The 17,460-nt window shown below is 39.0% G+C and overlaps 1 long non-coding RNA gene across 1 annotated transcript; it reads right to left on the minus strand.

Moving 5' to 3' along the window:
• Nucleotides 1-5,604: 5,604 nt before the first annotated feature.
• On the minus strand, nucleotides 5,605-6,272 carry LOC126618009 (uncharacterized). The gene is made up of 3 exons (XR_007621621.1): nucleotides 6,010-6,272; nucleotides 5,819-5,878; nucleotides 5,605-5,722 (listed from the first exon to the last, which is right to left on the minus strand). It is a non-coding gene; the product is annotated as an uncharacterized LOC126618009 (long non-coding RNA).
• Between the last annotated feature and the right edge of the window lie 11,188 nt (nucleotides 6,273-17,460).

Consider the following 17,460-nt stretch of genomic DNA (forward strand, 5'->3'; position numbering starts at 1 on the left):
GAAGGTGTTTAGTGCTCAAGTACATAAGGATTCTTCTCTCAAAGAACCTCAATCCCTTAGTACTGCAATCACATATGTTCAATGGCAAACTGCCATGAAAGAGGAAACGGATGCTTTAATTCAGCAAAAAACTTAGAAGCTTTTACCTCTACCACCTGATAAGAATCTTGTAGGATGCAAGTGGATCTGCAATATTAAGAAGAATTCGGATAGCTTAGTGGCAAGGTATAAAGCTAGTTTAGTAGCTATGAGGTATTCATAAGAGGTTGGTCTTGACTATTATGAAACCTTTAGTGTTGTGGTTAAACCAAACATAGCTATGTTTGTCATGTCCTTAGCTGCGTCTCATAATTGAAGCTCAAACAGTTAGATGTCAAGAATGATTTTCTGCATGGGTTCTTTTAGGAAGAAGTCTACATGCTTCAACCTCAATGTTATGTGGATCCTACTTGTCCATATTATGTATGCCAATTGGAGAGATTTCTGTATGGACTTCAGCAGGCTCCCAGAGCCTGGAATGACAGGTTTTTAGGTTTTCTTCTCAAGTTAGGCTTCCAATCGTCTTATGCAGACCCTTCTCTCTTTGTGAAGTGTGATGGTTCTTCCATTATTGTTCTTCTGTTATAATATCATTCTCATTGGTTATGATGATATAAATGTTCAAAATGTAATTACTCAATTAACCAAAGAGTTTGAAATGAAAGATTTGGGGCTCTTAAATTTTTTTTTCTTGGATTACAGATTGAGTACCAATCTCTGGGACTCTTTATTCATTAGGCCAAGTATGTCAAAGACTTGTTACAGAAAGTGAATATGATGGACTGTAAACCTTGTCTTACTCCTTGTCATACAAATAAGAAGCTGCTCATTCATGGTAGTGAATATGATTGCTGAGAAAGGTATGCGATGTAGAGTTTGAGATAGGAAGAGTATTCGAACGTACTTGGATCTGTGTCTTCCTATTCATTCGACAAGTATGGTCAAAAGTTTAAGTAACGGGATGCCTTTCATGGTGAATGAGTTTACTGATGACGATACGAAGCACTGGAAGCATGATTTGTGATTCAATATTTCAAAAAAGAGGAAGCGGAATGAGTGGTCATGCCTCTGCCACAGAGTCCATGACAGTGGAATGAGGCAAGAATTATAGCGGTGCAAGGAATTGCTCAGATGGAGAAGTTATTTATAAGAGAGATTTAAATGGACACGTGGGCAAGGAGACAGGCAACTATGGAGGTTTTCATGGTGGCCATGGTTTTTGGGAGACAAACGAGGATGGGGAAGCTATCTTGGATTTTGCAATAGCATATGATCTCTTCTTAGCCAACACCTTCTTTAAGAAGAGAGAATAACATGTGATCACCTACAAGAGTGGGTCGTCAAAAACACAAATAGATTTTCTTCTAATGAGGAAAGTGGATCGTATAATTTGTAAGGATTGCAAAGTTATACCGGGAGAGAGCTTGGCTAATCAACATCGCTTGTTGGTGATGGATGTACATATCAAAAGAGTAAGAAAAAAGAACAAGACTTGGAAGTGCCCAAGGACTAGATGGTGGAATCTAAAAGGAGAAAACAAGCCATTTTCAAAAAGAAAGTAATCACCCAGTGTGTGTGGGATAGAGAGGGGGAAGCTAGCCAAAGGTGGGATTCCATGGCTAATTGTATCCGAAAAGTAGCAAAAGAGGTATTAGGAGAGTCCAAGGGTTTTGCTCCACACCAAAAGGAATCTTGGTGGTGGAATGAGGGGGTACAAACAAAGGTGAAGGCTAAGAAGGAATGTTGTAAAGCCTTATACAAGGATAGGACCGATGAAAATGGTGAAAGGTATAGAAGAGCGAAGCAAGAGGCGAAGAAAGCTGTGAGAGAAGCTAAGTTAGTGGCTTATGACGATATGTATAAGCAACTAGATACCAAAGAAGGAGAGTTGGATATCTATAAACTAGCTAGAGCAAGGGAAAAGAAGACAAGGGTCCTAAACCAAGTGAGGTGCATTAAGGATGATGATGGAAATGTTCTTGCTATAGAGAACATGGTCAAAGACAGATGGAAAGGTTATTTTCATAATCTTTTCAATGAAGGACATGAAAAGAGTACTTCTTTAGGGGAGTTGAGTAACTCAGAAGAGTGTAGAAACTACTCATTTTTTCGTCGAATTAGGAAGGAAGAAGTGGTTCTAGCTTTGAAGAAGATGAAGCATAGAAAAGCAGTGGGCCCAGATGATATACAGATCGAAGTGTGGAAAGTCTTGGGAGAGACAGGTATAGCATGGCTCACTGACCTTTTCAATAGGATTTCAAAAACGAAGAAGATGTCAAATGAGTGGTGACAGAGCACTTTGGTGCCTATCTACAAGAATAAGGCCGACATACAAAATTGCATGAACTATAGGGGTATTAAGCTAATGAGTCATACAATGAAGCTCTGGGAGAAAGTCATTGAGCATAGATTGAGGCAAGAGACACGGGTTTCGGACAACCAATTCGGGTTCATGCCAGGACACTCAACCATGGAGGCAATTTATCTCTTACGAAGATTGATGGAAAGATATAGAGATGGGAAAAAGGATTTACATATGGTCTTTATAGATTTGGAAAAAGCGTATGATAGGGTCCCAAGAGACATTCTCTGAAGGATTTTGGAGAAGAAAGGAGTACGAGTAGCATATATCCAAGCTATAAATGATATGTATGAAGGGGCAAAGACTGTCGTAAGAACTCATGAAGGACAAACCAAAAGCTTCCCCATAACTGTAGGATTACATCAAGGCTCATCCTTAAGTCCTTATCTTTTTACGTTGGTAATGGATGAGTTAACAGGACATATTCAAGATGATATTCCTTGGTGTATGCTTTTCGCAGACGATATAGTGTCGACAATAAAACTCAGGAAGGGGTAAATGTGAAGCTTAACCTTTGGAGAGAAGTGTTGGAATCTAAAGGTCTTCGCCTAAGCCGATCAAAGACAGAATATATGGAGTGCAAGTTCAGTGCAAATGGAGGCCAAAATGAGTTAGGGATGAGTTAACCGTCATATGCCACTGAAGCTCAAGGGAAAATTTTATAGGACGGCAAGAAGGTCGGCGATGTTGTATGGCACAAAATGTTAGGCGGTGAAGCATCAACACGTACACAAAATGGGTGTAGCGGAGATGAGGATGCTTCGTTGGATGTGTGGGCACACGAGAAAGGATAAGATTAGGAATGAGGATATCCGAGGTAAAGTAGGAGTAGCCGAAATTGTAGGAAAGCTGAGAGAAAATCGGTTACGGTGGTTTGGACATGTGCAAAGAAGGCCTACTGACGCTCCGGTTAGAAGATGCGACTACGGGATAGAGGTTCAGGGCCGAAGGGGTAGAGGAAGACCTAGGAAAACTTTGGAAAAGACTCTAAGAAAAGACTTAGAGTACTTGGATCTAACGGAGGACATGACATAGGATCGAGCACAATGGCGTTCTAAGATTCATATAGCCGACCCTACTCAGTGACTTGGATTTTTCAAGTCTTCAACTGAGAAGTTTTCCTCACTCAAGAAATTAAGGGAACATTACCTCAACCTACATGTTTCACTCACAAAGCTTCAACATACAAGCTTCAACAAAAGAAAAATTCAAAGAACTTAGTGAATAAGGCTTTGGTGTATTTAACACAATACGTTGAAATGAAGCAAAGCTTATTTATTGATATCTCCAATAAGTTACAAATATGTACATATACATGAGTCAAAATAAACAAACAAAAGAGGGCATTCACAAAGGTTGCTTAGGAGAAGTCTCAGCAGTCGGTAGAGCCTCAGAAAGAGAAGGCACCAGAGGGTGATCACTCGGAGCCTTATGTACGAGCCGGTGCAACTGTTTATTCTCATGCTTGAGCCCTCTAATCTCCTGCTTAAGACTCATCACTTCAGCCGCCAATGATTCAACTTGGCGGGTTCGAGCAAATAGGCATTGGGCCATATTCGACACAGAACCTGCACATTGAACACTGAGAGCCAGAGAATCCTTAACAGCCAACTGATCAGACCGTTTGGAAAGAAGTCTATTATCTTTGGGAGTGAGAATGTTCCTGGCCACCACCGCAACGGTCATATCATTCTTCATCACGGAATCTCCAACGGTAAGAGGACCAGTAGGGGATAAGAAGGATGGGCGCCATATGTTGTTTGGAGAAGGTGCGGTTGCCTCTTCACCAAGGTTCAAGTCAAAACGACGGTCGGAAGGGCCAGACATTTTCAAAGGTTTTGAAGAGAGAAGAGGTCGGACAAATCAAGATCTTAGAAGTGCAAGAAGGGAGCTTCTACTGGTAGAGATTCAAGTGTTCTTTGGAACTTAATGCCAGCCTCTATAAAAATCTGCACTCGATGGAGCTTCAGAAATCGAAGAGGCGCCTGCTCAGAAATCGAAGAGGCGTTTGCTTTCTCAAAAGCTGGGCTGCTCAGAGACCATGAGGGCCGATCTCAGAGATCGAAGAGGCGTTTGCTTTCTCAAAAGTTGGGCTGCTCAAAGACCACAAGGGCCGATCTCAAAAATTGAAAAGGCGTTTGCTTTCTCAAAAGCTGGGCTGCTCAGAGACCACGATGGCCGATCTCAGAAATCGAAGAGGCACCTGATTTCTCAGCCTTATCAGCACCTGTCATATGCACACTTAGCTTTGCGAAAATTACGGGCAATCTATCGAAGATTTCTGGTGAAGTAGAAAGCACGTGAATCTTACTATTCAATCATCCACTTTCCACACGCAACATCAGCATATGGGTACCATAGATAACTTTGCCAAAGATCTTTGACAAAGTTTAGACACGTGAAGCTTGCAGCTCCCACTACATCGCTATGACCAAGAAGGGTAAAAGAATAGCAAAGAAACAGCACTAACAAAGTTTAGACACATAAATTTTGAAGGTTTAGCTACCATATTATTACCCACAAGGGTAAAGGAATAGCACCACTGCTGGATAATTGGAAAGTCCTTGTGTGTCAACCTCTGTGCTCCGTGGCAAGGTAGACTAGCACAAATGCCCAACCTTTACTCACATTCGAGAAAACACTCCCAACAAGATTGCTTGCTCCAAATTCGAAGAAGCACCGCCTTCCGAATCTCGAGAGCCAGACTCCTAACAGGATTACTTTCTAAAAAATCGAAGAGACACCACTCTTCGAGTTTCAAGAGCCAGACTCCCAGTAGGATTGCTTTCTCAAAAATCGAAGAGGCACCGTTCTCCGAATCTCGAGAGACAGATCCCCGACAGGATCGCTTGTTTTTAAACCGAAGAGGCATCGCTTTCTCAACTTCGAGAGCTAAATCTCCTTGGATAAAGCTTGTCTGTAATCTTTACACGCAACATCAGCTTTCCAAATACCATAGACCACTTTTTCAAAGTGCTCTGACAGAGTTAAAACACGTGAAGCGGGCAGCTCCCACTACAGTGCTATGACCAAGAAGGGTAAGGGAATAGCATGACTACTTGTTGTTAGGGAGACTCCTATATATGTCAACCTCCATCCTCAACGGACAGGTAGACCGGCAAAAATGCTCAACCCTTCCTCATATCTGAAAGGGCACTCCCAACGAAGCCTCTCGATATACTCAGGTTTCTTCCCCCCCCCCGATAATACCTCTGCAAACAAGCTACACCAGAGTAAGAATATCTCATATCATCAGGGTTAAAAGCAAGAGTATCCCATATCATGCTTTTTCCCTATCTTTTCCTTTGGCCTTGTTCTTACCTGCAAGACAAGGAGAAAGAGAGCAACCAGTCAGCACTTGGAATCAAGCTTCCAGTCAGGAACTGACTGCCTAGAACCATTTACCTGATTACTTACCTGGCATTGCTCTCGAGTACTCATCTTCAACATCTTATGCTTCCAGAGAAGATACCACATCTCCCTGAGGAACAAATAGGCCCAGTGAAAAGGATACAAGGAAGCATGTGGAGACAAACGTAACAGAACACGTGCCGATACTTCCACTACTTTGTCAACAGCAAAAGTATCCCATATCAGCAGGGTCGAACGTACTCTAGATTTGATGGACTTGTTTTGACCCTCAAATTCTTCAGTCGGCCTTATACTCTGGAGGTAACCAAAAAACCCTCCAACCCAGTTCAAGAATAAGCCTGTGGAAAGTTACTTCTTCAAAAGCAAAAGTATCTCATATCATCTCTTTTCCTTTTCTTCTCTTTATCCTTCATGCTGCCTGCAAGATAAAAAGAATAAGAACAATCAGCCGGAACTCGAAATCAAACTTCTGATCTGGGACTGATTGCTTGAAGCTCTGATTGTTTACCTTGTCTGTCACCTCTTTCAGCAGATCCCCTAGCTCGGCGACTTGGGGGACTCTTACTACATGGTTTGTATCGCGCTTGATCACGCCTGAACTATAAGTAAGCTTCAAGTGAAATTGATACATTACCTTGTGTATCTCCACCAGTTAAAGATACCACCCCTGGACAGAAGAAGAGTACTTCTAGAGAAGATGCCACATCTACCTATGAGATGGATAAGGTAAGTGAAGACGATACCACACTTCGGTACTTAGAAGTTTCGTGATTACTCAATGGCTTGGATCTTGCAAGTCCCCAACCGAGGAGCTTCCCCTCCAACTAGGAGGCCAATCACAGAGCGACACGTGTCGACATCAGAAGCCAATAATAGCACGACACGTGTCAACATCGGAAGCCAATCACAACACGACACGTGTCAATGTCAGAACAAGGCTAGAAACTCTCTTTTATAAAAGGAGATCATTCTCCCAAAATATTTCCTAATGCCATTTGTACTAAATCATTCACTTGTACCCACTAAAGGAGAGCTTGAACCTATGTTCTTGTGTAAACCCTTCACAATTAATGAGAACTCCTCTACTTCGTGGACGTAGCCAATCTGGGTGAACCACGTACATCTTGTGTTTGCTCTCCTGTCTCTATCCTTTTACATATTTATCCACACTAATGACCGGAGCAATCTAGCGAAGGTCACAAACTTAATACTTTCTGTTGTACCAAAGTCCTCACTGATTTTGTGCATCAACAATCCTTAAGTCCTTACCTTTTTGCATTGGTAATGGATGAGTTAACAGGACATATTCAAGATGTTATTCCTTGGTGTATGCTTTACGCAGACGATAAAGGGTTGATAGATGAAACTCAGGAAGGGGTAAATGCGAAGCTTAACCTTTGGAGAGAAGTGTTGGAATCTAAAGGTCTTCGCCTAAGCCGATCAAAGACAGAATATATGGAATATAAGCGGGATGGATGAAGTGGAAGAGTGCATCCGGCGTGTTGTGTGACCGTCGTATGCTACTGAAGCTCAAGGGAAAATTTTATAGGACGGCGATAAGGTCTGCGATGCTGTATGGCACAGAATGTTGGGCGGTGAAGCATCAACACATACACAAAATGGGTGCAGCGGAGATGAGGATGCTTCGTTGGAGGTGTGGGCTCACGAGAAAGGATAAGATTAGGAATGAGTGGGTTAGACATGTGCAAAGAAGGCCTACTGACGCTCCAGTTCGAAGATGTGACTACGGGACAGAGGTTCAGGGCTGAAGGGGTAGAGGAAGACCTAGGAAAACTTTGGAAGAGACCCTAAGAAAAGACTTAGAGTACTTGGATCTAACGGAGGACATGACACAAAACCGAGCGCAATGGCGTTCTAGGATTCACATAGCCGACCCCACTAAGTGGGAAAAAGCTTTGTTGTTGTTGTTGTTGTAGCTGTCGCGCCATACGATATGCTCTACAATTTTGTATTACAGACGGGATTGACAACATTATTATCGAGATGGATACGAAGAATGTTTGCCAAATGATCAACAAGGCAGTGGATGCTGATGCAAATCTGGAAGGTATTCTTCATGGTATTTGGTTTGCCCTAAATTCCTTGGGGTCTGCGAAGGTTGCTTATGGTCATCGGGAGAGCAATCGAGTAGCACATGCCGTTGCCTCTTATGTATTTCGGAATGGTGGTTCCCATTATTGGGGATCACATTGGTCCTGAATTCTTATTTAATATTTTGGTAGAAGATGTAAATATTTCAATTAAAAATTAATAAAATTTACATTTTCGACCAAAATAAATAAATAAATAGATAACAATAATAATATCTACGGTGTCTAATTGATCACATAATATTAAACTTACATATATGACTATCTTGGTCAATCAATTATAAAATTAACTAGATACTTATTTGACTGCAATGGTTAATTGATCGCCATATATTAATCAATGTATATATGACCTCCCTTAGTAAAAACAGTATTAGACAATAAGCTTTACATTGCCGGCGGTCATAAACAATAATGAATCAACTATCTGTCGATCGAGTAACGAGTCTATTATTGTCAATTGGACCATGTGACCCAAAATTAAGCAATCTTTAACTTTACGATTGTTAATGGTCATGTAGAAAATACGCAATTTTATATAGCACATATGAATAATGTCAAAATTCTAATACGTGATTTTTTTTTTTTATTAATCTAACACATTAAAAGGGTTGTGCACTAGGCAGAGAAAGACACAGTTCCTTAATGAAACCCATCATCAGTTACCACCATCACAATAATAATATAAGAAATCAATTTTCATAATTGGACCAATAAAATTGCTTCTAAACAAAATTCATTAATCTGAATATATCTCACATGAACCATGAATCATGAACCATGTCATATGGGCCACAATAAAACATTGAAATATTCTTACATGATTGTCTGCAACTTTTCATATCTGTTACTCGTTCTCTATGTGGCAAAGAGGTATTACAATTGTTAAATGTCCCACATCGGGGGATAAAGTTTCACAATGGGTTTAAATAGAATTACCTTACTCTAACTAATACCGAGGTCTTTTGTGGTAAAACTTCACACCTAATGGATTGGGCAGATGGTAAAGTTGGGGACAGTATCAGTGTCGTTAGAGTGGGACGGACCCGGCGCAAGCCAATGAGCTTGTGTGCAAGCCAACCAGCTTGTCACCCATAAGGAAACAAGTCTGAACTCTTAATATAGAGACGATCACTGAGTTCCATTGAAAACAAGTGGGCCCAACGTGAGCCGACCTCTGAGTTTCAATTATCGATGTGGATCTCCACGTGTGAACCACAGCTAATACCGAGGCATTTTGTGATAAAACCCCACACTTGACAGATTAAACATGTGGTAAAGGGCTCGGGATCTAAAAATCCAACAACAATGAAATCAATATTGGGTTTGACGAGTGCTTAGCACCTGTACATCATGATTTATAATTATGAGTTGAAGTTGGATGTGATAAGCAATGTGTTTTTAATGGCGATGTGATGATGAACATGTTCACTCCAATGTAACAAAAGTAAACCAATAAAAACTAGATGTGCCAATGTATCATTCGTTTCTCTCTTTTTTTTTATTTTTATTTTGTTTTTATGGTGTTGTAGTGGAAAATTTAAACACATTTATACATTTATTTAGTTGAATATCAGAGTGCGCAACGAACAAGATTACAAAATAATAGGAATATTATTAAACTAATGAGAATGCTGAAACGGCTACAAAATCCTAAGAGGCTACATTATGACTAACTTGATATTGTACGAGCTACAAAAGATGATATATATATATATAGAACTAACCTAACCCTAATAAACAAGAAAATGAGACCCTAATACTCATGGGCTAAGCCCAAATTCAAATAACAAAATAATTCTAAATTCCAACACCCCCCATCAAACTCATGGCGGTACACGTCATGAGTTTGCCAACAAGCAGATGTGGATGCAAGCTCCGTTAGGCAGACAAGACAAGACAAGCTCCGTTAGGGGGACACGACAAGGCAAGTATGCCCAACAGCGGGTGTGTGATGCGAAATAGAAACAGATGTAGGTTTATAGGACTTCAAAGGGAGACGAACTCGATCCGAGTGGTTCTCATATCTGGGTTTCGTTAGGGACGAACACGGACCGTGGGGATGGTGCAGAGGGTGCACAGTGAAGGTTCTGGGAAAACGTGAAACAACACGAGCGGTGATGCAGATCAGGTGCGGATGCAATTTCGAACTGGTCGTCTTTCTCAAACGAGATGCAACAGTGGTCCGAGTGAGTTCTGATTTAGTGGGATGGTGGTTCAACGGTCCATATGCAGAAACGTTGTGGGATGTTCTCCTCTGCAAGCAAAACTTCTTTTTTTCTTTTCCTTGCAAACAATCAATACCAACTAACAAATCTAAAACAAACGACGAACAAGACAGACAAATTGATACCAGAGCAAGAGCAAATTAAACCTGCTCTGATACCAAGTTGAATATCAGAGTGCGCAACGAACAAAATTACAAAATAATAGGAATATTATTAAACTAACAAGAATGCCGAACTTTAATAAACTTGATATTCTACGAGCTACAAAACATCATATATATAGAGAACTAACCTAACTTTAATAAAGAAGAAAACGAAACCTTAATACTAACGGGCTAAGCCCAAATTCAAATAACAAAATAATCCTAAATTCCAACATATTTTCTCTTAGTTTTTTAAGACTAAAACTGTAACATCCCACATCGCCCGGGGGAGTGATCCTTAAATGTATATTCTCATCCCTACCTAGCACGAGGTTTTTTAGGAGCTCACTGGCTTCGGGTTCTGTTGGAACTTCGAAGTTAAGCGAGAAGGTGGCTAGAGCACTCCCATGATGGGTGACCCACTGGGAAGTTGCTTTCACAAAAATAAAACCGTGAAGGAATAATAAGCCCAAAGCGGATAATATCGTGCTATAATGGTGGAACGGGCCCTGAATGTGGTGGACCCGGGCAGGGATGTGACAAAAACAAAAATCTGAAATCGGACTTTTAATTCTTGTGGTTGATTCAAGGCCTATAGCTTGTAAATGGTAAAACGTACGGCGGATGTGGCAAGTCGAAAGGTTGTGTTCATTATTTTATGCTTTCAAATTTTGTGAATTCTTAACTCTTTTCTTTGAATGGGTTTTTTTTTTTTTTTTTTTTAATTGTGAACACAGTGTAGTACTCTTGGGGTATTTGGATTAAGACAAACAAATAACAAAATTCAAATACGAATAAAACTTGAAAACTTGTTTTGACTAAGCAAATGATTGAATTCAGTCCGGACTATAGAAAGCTCATATATGACGACAAAGAGTGAGCTTAATAAATTTGCAAGGGTGGTTGTTCTTGAACTTACGCCGGCCAAGTTACTCCTGAATTCTCTCAGCCATCTATTCAACATAATCGTGTGGGAATGGAAAACACATATTGGCCCTTGGTTTGGAAGTAGAAAAACAATACAGGAGTGCCTTGTTATTTGACAGTATATACGTATTATTCAAATAAAACATATCTCATGTTACGGTAAATTTCACTTATGAATAAAAACATAGATAGCATGCATTCAGGAATGCTAAACCCAATCTTCACCTTGATTTTGTAAAGCGGATTAAAACGAATGCAGTCTAAAGAAATTGAACTTTTGGTTAAAAAAAGAGGAAAACTAAAGAAAATCTAAAAAATTTAGTTTTAATAAAAAATGATAAATAAAAGTGCAATAAATAGTATTATAAAATGTAAAAATATAATTTTTCATTAAAAATAAACACCACCAAAAATATTCCGTTAAAACTTCCTAAAAAAAATATCAATACTTTACAAAGCTGAGGCCAGAGCGATTTCACTTCATGTCATAACGAGGGCCTGCCCAAAAAGAATAGTTTCTCACCGTGACGTGTTGTGTTGCATTGCCAAGAGTGTAGGCTAATCCCACGTCCGTTCGATGAACAGTACTGCATTGTATCAGTCCAGCTGCATGACACATTCATGCGTCGCAGGCAAACAAAAACAACGGCGAAACAGAAAAAAATAAGGAAAAATTAGTATCCGATCCCTAGTTTTTACTGTTTATTGACTAAGACCTTATTAGTTCTCAAATTTTGATTCAAATCCCTAGCATGAATGTGATAATGAATTTACATGTTTATTATATAATTTTTTAATATAAAAATTAGTAATTAATTTAGGGTTTAATACTCACACCTCTATTAAACTTCTAATTAATTCTCAATTCAAACATTTCCAAAATAAAAAAAATTAAATTAAATTAAGTTTGTACCTATTAGGTTTTTTTTTTTTATATATAAAAAGATTCTCAATTTTTTAATCTTAAATGTACCCATTCATATAATTTTTCAATTTTTTTAATCTTAAATGTACCCATTCTCAAATATATCAATTTGTTATATGTAAAATGTACCCTTTTTTTAATATAAAATCCATTCAAATTTTTTAATCCATGTTTAAACTTATATGGGTACATTCATTTTCGTTGATTTGAGAATGTATCCATGTTTTGGTACAATAACTTTTTTTGTTAATTTTGGTTAATGTACCCATACATATATGTGTGTATATATATATATACACACACACACAATATAATAGAGAGTATAATTTATATTTTATTATTTTTAATCCCATAAATTATGGGTTTTATTTAAAATCTCATTAATATAAACAATTACAAATTTCAATTTTAATTTTTAATTAAAAAAATATAGTAACTTACATTATTACATTAATGTCAAGGACCTCAATCAAAAACTAAAAACTAACAAGGTTTCAATCAAAAAATATTGATAGCTAGGGACCGTATCCAAAGTGTCCCTAAAAATAAATTAAAAAAAAAAAAAAACTAATGAAAGATATTTGAAAACTTTGAGTTTTAATGATAAGGATAAAATAAAGGGTAAAGTGAATAGTACCAGGGTTGACTATTTAGTGTAAAAATGTGGTTTTTCATTAAAGTGAACAATACAAGGAGTTTTTCGTTAAAGTTCCCAAAGAAAAAAAAGGTGTGATATCCACACACCCTATTTTACTTCTCACACACCTTTTTAATTTTCGGGCGTAGGATCGGATGAATTAAAGAAGATCAACAGACATAAATTATCGAGGAGTATGTAAAAAGTAAAATAGGATGTGTGGATAACACACCCCAAAAAAAAAATGGCACAAGAATAGACGTTGAACATTCTACAAAATAATCATTAAAATCTTGAGAAAGATCAAAAGTTGCTTTCACTCATATATTTTTTTTTAATGACTTTGGATGCGGTCCTTATTTATTAACGTTATTTTATTGAAGCCTTATTGGTTTTGATTTTTTATTGAAGTTGTGACGACCTGTCCCTATTTTTCACTGCGATTTCTTTTCCGTTGGTGTGAGTTGACGATTTTACACTTCTTTGGACAAAAGTGGAATATGATGTGGACGTGGTTTTCGGCTTTCAATTTCATTTTCCTAGTTTCGTACTAAATTAGTACTCGTCGTTATGAACGCGTGAGCACGTATTAGACTCGAATCGGATCTGTAACGAAAAAGTTACGCTCTGTTAAAGTACATTAACCAGAAGTATTTTTGTACACGTGTGTACAAATTATCAATGTTTGAAACACTATAGGGAAGTAGATTTTGTACATTAAAAATTGTACAAAATCCAGCAATCCCTTCCTTAATTGGTGGATCTGGTTCCCTTCACCAATTAAATACCTCCAATCCCTCTCCACCACTCACATCTCTTCCCTCCCTTACCTCACCAATCAAGAAGTAACTCTCACACTCTCTCTTCTCTCTCTCCCCAAACTCTTCTTCTTTCTGCAACTCCCTCAGACGATCCTTACAACACTCAAACGTGGTTTGAAAACCACACCATTGAACTTGTCTCACCACCACGAACACAACCATGCCCTTGGATCATGGTTTGACTGAGTTTTGGATGCCGAACTCAGAAGGTCCGACTCGGCTCAATTTTTCCCCAATGGGTTATGAGCGAGTTACAAGTTTTTAGGAAGTCTAAAGGCCTCCACTCAACACCGTAAGGTCTTTAGTGAAGGTTTGAAGGAGAAACAACCTCGAAACACAAGGTTTCGAGAAGTCCCAATTTTAGCCATACCTTTTGAGGCTTTTTCAGGCCTCCTCCATCCACTTTTTGGACTCCAAAAAGGTATAATGCAATTCTACTCTTCATAAGCTTCATTTCTATATAAATTTTGTGAAAAATGGTCGAGAAATGAAGGTTTGAAATTTTACCCAGAAACCGACGAAAATTTCCAGATTTCGACAAGTTCAGACAGTGAAGAACGACGGCGACTGGCGAGGACCATCGAAGAAGACGACGGAATATTCCGTCACTGTCAAAGTTGACGAAATATTCTAACGGCGTCAAGTAACACCATTAACTTTCATTAGTTATTTAATGGAATATTCTGTCAAACTGACGAAATATTCCTGACAGACGTTAGGGTTTAGCCTGCGCATGGTGGCACGTATAGCCGTGCCTTAGCTGACGCATGGCGATTCTTCTGGCCTCCGATTGACCTTCTGTCAATTTCTGTAGGTCCATGACGTCGAGTAGATCGATTTTGTATATTCAAACCCTATGGTTGAGCAATTTACGGAGGTTTTATTTAAGTTTCCGTTTATTTGTTATTAAGCTAATTAGTAATTTCACATATAGGGGAAACATATTCCAAGGACGTATGGGGTCAAGTAAGGCTCAGAGGCTTCGTTTCAATTGTGTTACTATGAGTGGGTCATTTCTTTTTATAAGTATATGCATGCTTGATAGTTTCCAGTTATACTTTGAAAAGAATTTACTACGTATGCCTTGCTTAGACTAAAATTACATGAAGTTGCGAAATGACAGAATTTAGAAAATTATTCTGAACCTTATAGGTTCACAGGTATGCGTGAGATACCATGATTATATTTTACAGCTATGATTAATTAATGTTACAAGAATTGTTGTGCTGTTGTGAAATGCTGAAATAATCTTACAAGATGTGCAGGTAAGTTACTTTGTTGACTAGAATTATTGAATTGTTATCGCATGGTTATATTTATGTTATCTGCTCATCATTGTTGCACCCCGGTGTTAGTACTCACCCCAGGGCCAGGGCCAGTCCTTCACATGTATGTTCATATCCGCTTTGGGCCCCCACCATATCCCAGGCTCAACTCCATCGTAGCATGATATTATCCGCTTTGGGCCCCGACCATGCCTTCACAGTTTTGCTTCTGGAAACTCACACGAGAATTTCCCAGTGGGTCACCCATCATGGGATTACTCTCGCTTAACTTCGGAGTTCCGATAGAACCCGAAGCCAGTGAGCTCCCAAAAAACCTCGTGCTAGGTACAAATGAGAATATACATATAAGGCTTACAGGGTCCACTCCCCTGAGCGATGTGGGGCCTTACAATCCACCCCCCTTAGGGGCCCGACATCCTTGTCGACACACATCCGGCCAAGGATTGGCTTTGATACCAAATTGTCACATCCCGACCCGGGCCCTCACCACATCCCGAGTTCGACTCCACCGTAGCACAATGTTGTCCTCTTTGGGCCTTGACCACGTCCTCACGATTTTGCTTTTGGGAATTCACACGAGAACTTCCCAATGGGTCACCCATCATGGGATTGCTCTCACACAAACTCGCTTAACTTTGAAGAGTCGATGGTGAAGGATTTATTTTGTAAAACATGTTCATTTGAGCAACATCATATAGCATGCAATTAACAATTAAAGGCGGAATCATGCTTACATGCACTCAAAAACAAAACATTTACCCATGAAATTCAAAGCCTAGTAGATTGGTGAACCAATAATCAACTCAAAACATAAGTGAGTTGAAATTAATACCTTTGTAGATTCCTCTTTGCATAAGCAAAGGCTAATCACCCAAAGAGATAAGGGCCTTCATTCCTTGCTTCTTAGATCCATGGATTTGGATGGAAGAATAGGTTCTCCAAGTTCCCAAAATTGAGAACCTCTAATTCTCGACACCAAGGTTCGATTGTAGAAGAAATGAGTGACCTTGGAGTAGTAGGATTGCTAGATGTACCCTCCAAGGTGTTGGCCTCTTTAGAGAGAAAATGGAGAGACAATTCTCACCTATTTTCCCCAAAAATAAACCCATTTTTCACTTTATTCACTTAATGAATATTTGGCTATAAAGTCATTTATATAGTCACTTCTTTAAGTGACCTAAACAACCAAAAACCCTAATTCATCACCATTATGGCCGGCCATTCTAAGGGATTTGGGCTTTTGGGCTTTAATGAATCTTCATTCATTAAATTGTCATACAACTTAAGTTAATGGGCTTGACGTTCGAAGCCCATTGGGCCTTAAGGTCCAAAACTATCCCGATGTCTTTAACGAACTAATTCGTTTGATTAATTAACATATTAATTAATCCTTGCCATAAATAAATGATTAAACCATTTAATCATTCTTACTCATTTCCGTTTAATCTCCAATCTCCACCTTTCACGGTGTGCGATCCATTAGGTTCCTTTTAGCGAGGTAGTGGGCGATTAAAACCATTTTACATCGATTGTGAATTGAAACTATTTTCAATTCTCCCTTTAGTGATTATACACGTTTAGGGCTTCCACAAACCATGAGTGACACCTAGCAGCATATCATGGTTACCCAAGCTAATCAGAAGAGGTTAGAGAACCTATTCAGTTCGAGATTACAAATGCAATACGGTCCTTCTCTAATCTAATACTCTTGACCACATTGTTTGGTTTGATAGTTTATTTTCTCATGTCTACTATCCAATGTGTGTCTTGTGCTTATATGATTACCTTGAATGTGATTCGGAACGCATTCCCTAATCTCATTCATACTTTGGCCAAAGATTCAAATCATATCATAGAGTATTCTCCCTCAAACGGTTTGAAGGTTAGAGATCCCTTGTTGCGCATTCACTTGTCTCCATAGCTAAGCGGCTTGACCCCAACGATGCCGTGGACACCCTCCTGGTGGGATGACTTTGACATAATCAAAGATCAAGGTCTTAACCACAAGACAACTATGATGCCTCAGGTCAAAGGACTACTTTGCATTATCCCAACCATGAGTTCTTATGTGACATGGAATATGAGAACTCTTCGTTGATCGCGTTTAGTGAACTCATTCTCTATTGAGCACCTACCGTACTTGTCTTGATGTCACACACACCAATGATTCGAGACTAATCACTCTCCCTGAGAGAAGATATAGTACGTACCGATCTTGACGGACTGTCAATGCCCAATTGGCAATCCTATGATCAGGAACGTTTAGGATGTGTCTACGAAAGAATGGTCTCAAGAATCTAACTTCATTAGATTACATTCTCTCAATCACAAATTCCTTGGACTTTATCGTTTAAGCATATAACATTTATATGAGACGGCTCAAACAATAATCTATGCCCTTTATATGTTAAACTAGATTAGTTTAACATGTGAAATGTCCGTAAAGTATCATCACATGATTGGCTTTAGGGCACATTTCCAACAATCTCCCACTTGCACTAGAGCCAATCAGCTTGATCATCAATGATGATATCTCTTCTGTAGTCATTTCATAAATGGCTGAATAGTAGGCCTAGGCAGTGGATATCTATATGTGTTATCCACAGAAG

This window comes from Malus sylvestris, chromosome 4 (assembly GCF_916048215.2).
Source record: "Malus sylvestris chromosome 4, drMalSylv7.2, whole genome shotgun sequence".
NCBI lineage: Eukaryota > Viridiplantae > Streptophyta > Magnoliopsida > Rosales > Rosaceae > Malus > Malus sylvestris.